We start from the raw sequence: 9,200 nt of genomic DNA on the forward strand, positions 1-9,200 counted from the left end.
CATGTGGCGTTACAGTTACAGAGAAAACTTCATAAATGCTTCATAAGCACAACAAACACTGCAGTGTTGTGTCCATTTTGAGTCAGCCGATTTTACGAAGCATGTAAATATTGTAAAGAAGATGTCAAACTATTTCCCAGACTGGCCATTGGGATGAGGAATCTCAGTTACAGAGTTGGAATAAAACATCAGGCTTAAAGTAATTAACAACTTAATTCCTTGAAGGACAGAATATTAAGAGAAGGTGTGCGAGATGTATACAAGGTCATGACCGGTAGAGTGAGGGCAAACAGAGGGAAGCTGTTCGCAGTAGCTAAGGCTTCAAGCACCAGGAGTCACAGATTTAGAAACATAGAAAATAGGCGCAGGAGTAAGGTGATTAGCAAAATGTACATGATGAGCACACAAGATGTGTGTTTTGCTTTGAAACTCAAAGTCTTTCTTCTACCATACATTATTTGTTGGGACTGTATAGAACCAACTTTAATCTGCAACAAACCCTGTACTGCCCCTGACCTGGGAGTATGTGATGGGTCAGTGTACATTCTGTACTATGTTCTGTATGTAAACAGTTTTTTTTAGTTGATTAGTTGGTTGGTGTGTAGATGAGGGTAAGAATCTCAGGGAATTGAGTGGAATGGGGTGGAAATAAATGGTGTGAGTGCAGGGTTGGGGTGAATGAATGCTTGATGGCCGATGGCTTATTTCTATGCTATGTGACCATGACATTTTACAACAGAATTCCAAAAGCTGCTGTGTATCTAACATGAGCTGTCTCTGCCATGGAGTTTGTGATAGGAACGATCTACTGTTTAAAAGTAAGGTGGATGCAGATTATTTTGTTACTTTCAAAGATAATAGATGTCAGGATTTCAAGAGTCATGTCTAATTTTTATATACTCTGATAATAGAACATCGCCAAACTGGGAAAATTAGATTTATGGGGCAGATCTACATAGAAGCAGCACAGACATGTTGGTCTGGATTGCCTCCTTCTGTGCTGCAACAACACTGTGCTTCTATTCTTCAACGTTAATCCCACAGGGTATTGGAGGTCTTTCTGAGTGACATCATAGGACAAGTTCCAGACAAGCTGTATATTTTCTGTTTGTTATTTTTATGGATCTGATGTGAGTTAATCTCAGCTCTGGCAGAACAAACAATGACCTTTGATAGAACAAAAGAGACAAATGTCCTTGTCGAAATCTTGTGAGTTTTAAAAATAGCCGAGTGAAGCAGCCACACAATCTCCTGCTGCTGGCCTCGCTGTAGATTATATCCAGAGCATGTTTTAATGACCCTGCCAAAGCGCTTTGTTGTTGACCGTAAAGCAAGAATACAGAGCCGGCCACAGAAAGCCCACCAATGCCTAGAAAATATCTGTTTTCAAGTATTTATCAATCTCTTTTCACATCTAAAATTATATAATATCACACACCATAAAGGGAAGTCCAGAAAACAATCGAGACTCGGGAGACCACAGACGCTGGGATTGAACAAAAAACAAACTGATGGAGGAACTCAGCGTATCAGGCAGAATCTGTGGAGAGAATAGACACATTATGTATGAAAGAACTGCAGATGCTGGTTTAAATCGAAGATAGACACAAGGTTTAAATCGAAGATAGACATAAAATGCTGGTGTAACTCAGCGGGACAGGCAGCATCTTTGGAGAGAAGAAATGGGTGTCGTTTTGGGTCAAGACCCTTCTTCAGACCGATTTCAGGGGAGTGGGTGGTATAGAAATAAAATGTAGTCGGAGACAGTAAGACAAGTAGGAGAACTGGGAAGGGGGAGGGGATGGAGAGAGAGGGAAAGCAAAGGCTACTTGAAATTAGAGAAGTCAATGTTCATACCACTGTGGTGTAAGGTACCCAAGCGAAATATGAAGTGTTGTTCCTCCAATTTGCGCTGAGCCTCACTCTGACAATGGAGGAGGCCCAGAACTGTAATAGATGTAAAAGAGACAAATGTCCTTGTCGAAATCTTGTGAGTTTTATAAATAGCCAAGTGATGCAATCTATTAAATTATCTATTACATTTATTTAAACTACTAGTAATCTATTAAAACATCTATTACAAACCCACTGACTCCCATAGCTATCTAGACTACACTTCTTCCCACCCTGCTTCCTGTAAATCCCCTGCTCCCAATTCCTCCATCTAGGCTGCATTTGCACTCAGGTTCAGGTATTCCAAACCAGGTCATCGGAGATGTCCTCATTCTGTAGGAATGGGGTTCCCCTCTTCCATTGTAGATGAGGCTCTCATTAGGGTCTCCTCCATATCCCGCAGCTCCGCCTTTGCTCCCCCTCCCCCCATTCGGGACGACAGATGGCACAATGGGCTAAGTGTTCGGCTGGCGACCGGAAGGTAGCCGGTTCGAATCCCGCATGGAGTGCATACTGTCGTTGTGTCCTTGGGCAAGACACTTAACCCACCTTTGCCTGTGTGTGAATGTGTGTGAGTGATTGGTGGTGGTAGGCGCAGATTAGCAGCCACGCTTCCGTCAGTCTGCCCCAGGGCAGCTGTGGCTACAGAAGTAGCTCACCACCACCAAGTGTGACTGAGGAATGTATGAATAATGCGATGTAAAGCGCCTTGAGTATTCTAGAAAGGCGCTATATAAATCCCATCCATTATTATTATTATTATTCGTAACAAGGACAGAGTCCCCCTTGTCCTCACCTTCCACCCTATAACCATATAAACCATATAACCATATAACAATTACAGCACGGAAACAGGCCATCTCGACCCTTCTAGTCCGTGCCGAACATGTATTCTCCCCTAGTCCCATATACCTGCGCTCAGACCATAACCCTCCATTCCTTTCCCGTCCATATAACTATCCAATTTATTTTTAAATGATAAAAACGAACCTGCCTCCACCACCTTCACTGGAAGCTCATTCCACACAGTCACCACTCTCTGAGTAAAGGAGTTCCCCCTCATGTTACCCCTAAACTTCTGTCCCTTAATTCTCAAGTCATGTCCCCTTGTTTGAATCTTCCCTACTCTCAGTGGGAAAAGCTTATCCACGTCAACTCTGTCTATCCCTCTCATCATTTTAAAGACCTCTATCAAGTCCCCCCTTAACCTTCTGCCAAAGAATAAAGCCCTAACTTGTTCAACCTTTCTCTGTAACTTAGTTGCTGAAACCCAGGCAACATTCTAGTAAATCTCCTCTGCACTCTCTCTATTTTGTTGACATCCTTCCTATAATTAGGCGACCAAAATTGTACCCCATACTCCAGAATTGGCCTCACCAATGCCTTGTACAATTTTAACATTACATCCCAACTTCTATACTCAATGCTCTGATTTATAAAGGCCAGCACACCAAAAGCTTTCTTTACCACCCTATAAGCCATCGCCTACAGCACATAATCCTCCGATATTTTCGCCACCTCCAACGGGATCCCACTTCTAGCCACATCTTCCCATCTCCACCCCTTTCTGCTTTCCGCAGAGACCGTTCCCTCCGCAACTCCCTGGTCAACTCGTCCCTTCCCACCCTCCCCAGGCATTTTTCCCTTCAACCGCAGGAGATGCAACACCTGTCCCTATACCTTCTCCCTCGACCATCCAAGGACCCCAACATTCTTTTCAGGTGAGGCAAAGGTTCACTTGCACCTCCTCTAACCTCATCTACTGTACCCGCTGTTCCAGGTGTGGACTTCTGTATATCGGTGAGACCAAGCGCCGGAACGACGATCGGTTCACTGAACACGTCCACCCAGTCCGTCTAAACCTACCTGATCGAAGATAGACACAAAAAGCTGGAGTAACTCAGGGGACTGGCAGCATCTCTGAAGAGAAGGAATGGGTGATGTTTTGGGTCGAGACCCTTCTTCAGACTGGTTCAAACAAGAGATATAGATGGTGATGTGGAGAGATAAAGAACACTGAATGAAAGATATGCAAAATAGTTACGATGATCAAGGAAACAGGCCATTGTTAGCTGTAGGGTGAAAATGAGAAGCTAGTGCGACTTGGGTGGGGGAGGGATCGCCCAGTCTGCGTTTGGTCTACCTGATCTCCCGGTTGTTCAACACTTTAACTCCCCATCCCATTCCCACACTAACCTTTCCATCCTGAGCCTCCTCCATTGTCAGAGTGAGGCCCTGCGCCAATTGGAGGAACAACACCTCATATTTCGCTTGGATAGCGTACATCCCATCGGTATGAACATTGACTTCTCTAACTTCAAGTAGCCTTTGCTTTCCCTCTCCCTCCAACCCCTCCCTTTCCCAGTTCTCCTACCAGTCTTACTGTCTCCGACTACATTTTATCTCTGTACTGCTCACTCCCCTGACATCAATCTGAAGAAGGGTCTCGACCTGAAACGTCACCGATTCCTTCTCCCCAGAGATGCTGCCTGTCCCGCTGAGTTACTCCAGCATTTTGTGTCTAACAGACAGATGATGTTCGGGTCGGGATCCTTCTTCGGACTGACTGAAACCAATCATTCCATATTGAGTGATTCACCAATCTTTACTTTTGGGCAACACCAACTGGAAGTACACAGAAGCATAGCAAATATGAATAAGAGGAGAGGGAGGCAAACAGTCCTTTCAGCCAGGACCACCATTCAGTGTGATCATTTATCTATCCAGATATCTATCTCCTTTTAGATACCTGCAGTGACTTCAACCCTGTGATGGAAATGTTCACAGATCCACCACCTTCTGACAGAAGAAAATTCTCCTCATCTGAGTCCTAACACAACACCACTTCTCATTACATGGCAACCAATCCAGGGTTGCATGTTAGTTTCTTCATTGTACTAAAAGCTACATTATACACTATAGAAATTTAACTTCTACAGTATTCTTGTAAACACAAAATTCAACTTTACTTTTAATATGTAGGACAATATTTATCAGTGTCATGGAGTCATACAACACAGAAACAGTACATATTTATACTAATCTCATTTACTAGTACTTAGTCACTAGGGTACTATGCCTTGACAGTTCAAGTGCTTGTCTAGATGCTTGTTAGACATTGTGAGAGTATCTAGCCCCACCACTTTCTCGGCATCGCATTCCAGATTGTAGACCCCCTCTGGTTGAAAATATTCCCCTCCAAATTACCAATAAGCTTCCTGCTCTTCACTTTAAACCTATGCCTTCTGGTCTAAGATACTTGTGCAATGCAAAAACATTTCTTACACTCTACCCTATCTGTGCCTCCTATAATTTTGTACATCTGTCAGGTTTCCCTCAATTTTCTCCACTCCAAGGAAAGTAAACCCAGCTCTCCTGTTTCTCCATATACTAAAACATTTCATCCCAGGCAACATCCTGGTGAATCTCCTCTGCAGCCTCTCCAATATAATGACGTCCTTCCTACAATGTGGTGACCACAACTGCATGCAGTACTCCAGCTGTGGCTTAACCAAAGTTATTTGTTCTGAGCGCTTGGGTCACCACTCATTGGAATATATTGAAGGAATTCTTCACCACATTTTGCCATCTTCAGCTGCTTCATCAATGACCTGCTTCCCAAAATAAGATCAGATCTAGGGATGTTCTATGATGATTGCTTGATGTACAAATCAATGTTTAACCCCAGAGAGCGTGAAGTGGTCCACACCTGTGTGCAGCAGAACTATACAGCCTTCAGGGGTGGGCTGATAAATGGCAAGTAACATTCATGCCACAAAATAATGAGGCATTGATCATCAACAAATGAGCATGACCACTGCCAAGTTCCTTGGCATCAGTGTACTGAACCTGAGCTCATTGCTCATCAACGACTCAAAGCAAATGGGCTGTCCTGTGGTGAGTCATTCAATTCCTGGCAATCCAAAGCCTTTCCAGCAACTGTAAGGCACAAGTCAGGATGCGATGGAGTAGAGTCATAGAGCTATACCACACGGAAACAGGTCCTTCAGCCCAACTCGTCCATGCTGATCAAATTGCCTAATTAGCTCATCTCACTTGCCCACACTTAACCTATATTCCTCAAAAGCTTTCCTGCCCCTGTTCTTCTCAAGTGTCTTTTAAATGTCCTAATTGTACCGGCCTCTACAACTTCCTCTGGCAGCTTATTCTATTTACATACTACCCTCTCCTGTGGAAACAGATGCCCCTCAGGTTCCTTTCAAATCTTTTCCCTCTCAACATAAACCAATGCCCTCTCATTTTAGACTATGGTTATTCACCGTATCTATGCCCTTCATGCTTTTATAAACCTCTATGAATCACCATTGCTAGAGGAAAAAAGATCCAGCCTATCCAGCTTCGTCTTACAACTTAAACCCTCCAGACTCGATAAAATCCCGTAATTTTCTTCACCCTTTCCAGTACTCTACACTTAAAAGTTTTGTCACATTCAGGACTAAAGCAGCTTTTTCGATTGGCAATCCATCTACCACCTACCACAGTAACTAAAGTATGTACCGCCTATGATGTACACAGCACTTTCCACACGTCTGACCCAACGTGTAACACCATACCACCACCTGCCGGTACCCTTTCAAATGATTGACTACCGTTACTTGTAAATGTTCCCACATTTTCATAGTGTGATACAGTGTGGAAACAGGCCCTTCGGCCCAACTTGCCCACACCGGCCAACATGTCCCAGCTACACTAGTCCCACCTGCCCGCGTTTGGTCCATATCCCTCCTGTCCTATCCATGTACCTGTCTAACTGTTTCTTAAATGTTGGGATAGTCCCTGCCTCAACTACCTCCTCCGGCAGCTTGTTCCATACACCCACCACCCTTTGTGTGAAAATGTTATCAACAAGTCTTATACAACTGCAACATGACTCTCAACTTCTATTACTCAGTATTCTAACTGATGAAGGCCAATGTGCCAAAAGCCTTTTTGTCCACCCTATCTGCGTTTCACCTTCAAGGAACCATGCACCTGCACTCCTACATCCCTCTGCTCTACAACACCCCCCAGAGCGCTGCCATTCACTGTGTAGGAACTGCCCATGTTATACTTCCCAAAATGCAACATCTCACATTTCTCTGTAAAAAATTCCATCAACCATTCCTCAGCCCACCTGGCCAATCGATCAAGATCCTGCTGCATTTTTTCACAACCATCTTCACTATCTGCGAATCTACTCACTTTTGTATCGTCAGCAAACTTGCTAATCTTGCCGCGTATGTTTTCATCCAAATCATTGATGTAGATGACAAACAATAACGGGCCCAGCACCGAACCCTGAGGCACGCCACTCGTCACAGGCCTCCAGTCGGAGAAGCAACATTCCACCATCACTCGCTGCTTCCTTCCATGAAGCTAATTTTTTATCCATTCAGCTATCTCTCCTTGGATCCCATGCAATCTAATCTTCCAGAGCAGCCTACCATGCGGAACCTTGTCAAATGCTTTGCTGAAGTCCATATATACAACATCTACAGCTCTGCCCTCATCGACCTTTTTGGACACGTCTTCAAAAAACTCAATCAGATTTTGTGAGACATGACCTGCCCCGTACAAACCCATGCTGACTATCCCTAATCAGACCTTGCCCATCTAAATGCCTGTATATCCTATCCCTCACAATACACTCTCGTAACCTTCCAACTACAGACTACAACTAAGCTCACTGGCCTATAGTTCCCAGCATTTTCCCTGCAGCCCTTGAATAGAGCCACAACATTTGCCACCCTCCAGTCTTCCAGCACCTCTCCTGTATTTGAAGACGACTAATACATTTCAATCAGGGCTCCCACAATTTCCTCTCTGGTTTCCCACAATGTCCTCGGATATATCTGAGCAGGCCCGGGAGATTTGTCAACCTTCATACACGATGCTACCTTCAGCACCTCTTCGACCGTAACACTGACTGCTCTCAAGACGCTTCCATTCACTGCCCCAAGTTCCTGTGTCCTCCTGTCTTTCTCCTCTAAATACTCTCTCCTCTGTAAACACAGAAATACTCATTGTGGACCTTGCCCATCTCCTGTGGCTCCACCCATAGTTGACCGCTGAGGAGTCCCACTCTATCTCTAGTTACCCTTTTCCCCCTTATGTATTTATAAAATACATATAACCTCATTGGCTTTAAATATCGGGATTCACTCCTTAATAACATTCTGGGAGTAACTGCACTAGTATGAATATAGTGTTTTAAAAAAGAGGATCATCACTATTTTCTATGGGGCAATTAAGCGTGTGTTATAAATGCTTGCCTTCTCAACGATACACCACTAAAAAATAAATAAACAAGAGAGATCTTTGAGGGAGAACTACAGGTTTTGTAGTTTTTTTGCACAATCCGTAAGCATTGCCATTTTTCATTTCACTGCACATCTCGTATGTGACTAATAAACTTGACTTGACTTGACCATGGGAGATGCAATTTTGAAAGGGCACTACAGTGTCAGAGGGGTCACTACACTGTTGGGGGTGGTGGACCAGTTCAGTGGAAGTGATTTACTGTCAGAGGATAGCACTGTGGGAGTAGTAGAACACAAAGTGCTGGAGTAACTCGGCACGTCGAGCATCATCTCTGGAGGACATGAATAGGTGAGTACCGCAATGTCAGACAGGTAGCATCATTGGAGAGGCGAGACTGATGGAGTGCTACACTTTCAGAGGAACATTTCTAGGAAACAACAATAGTGTTGGAAGAGCTAACTGCGGGAAATGTCCTCGCTATTGCTATTCTTGCTATTGAGGGAGTGCAGCGTAGCTTCACGAGGTTAATTCCCAGGATGGCGGGACTGTCATATCTTGATAGAATGGAGCGACTGGGCTTGTATACTCTGGAATTTAGAAGGATGAGAGGAGATCTTATTGAAACATATAAGATTATTAAGGGATTGGACACGCTAGAGGCATGTTACCGATGTTGGGGAATTCCAGAACCAGAGGCCACAGCTTAAGAATAAGGGGTAGGCCATTTAGAATGGAGTTGCGGAAACACTTTTTTACCCAGAGAGTTGTGAATCTGTGGAATTCTCTACCTCAGAAGGCAGTGGAGGCCAATTATGTGGATGCTTTCAAGAGAGAGTTAGATAGAGCTCTTAAAGGGGATATTGGGAGAAGACAGGAACGGGTTACTGAATGTGGATGATCAGCCATGATCACAGTGAATGGCAGTGCTGGCTCGAAGGGCCGAATGGCCTACTCCTGCACCTATTGTCTATTGAAAGCTGCATCTTCAAAGGCCTGCATCTTCAAAGAGGATGTGCTGAATTCTCAAAGGGGCAGTATAAACAGAG

The sequence above is a fragment of the Amblyraja radiata genome, chromosome 23 (genome assembly GCF_010909765.2).
Source record: "Amblyraja radiata isolate CabotCenter1 chromosome 23, sAmbRad1.1.pri, whole genome shotgun sequence".
Classification (NCBI taxonomy): domain Eukaryota; kingdom Metazoa; phylum Chordata; class Chondrichthyes; order Rajiformes; family Rajidae; genus Amblyraja; species Amblyraja radiata.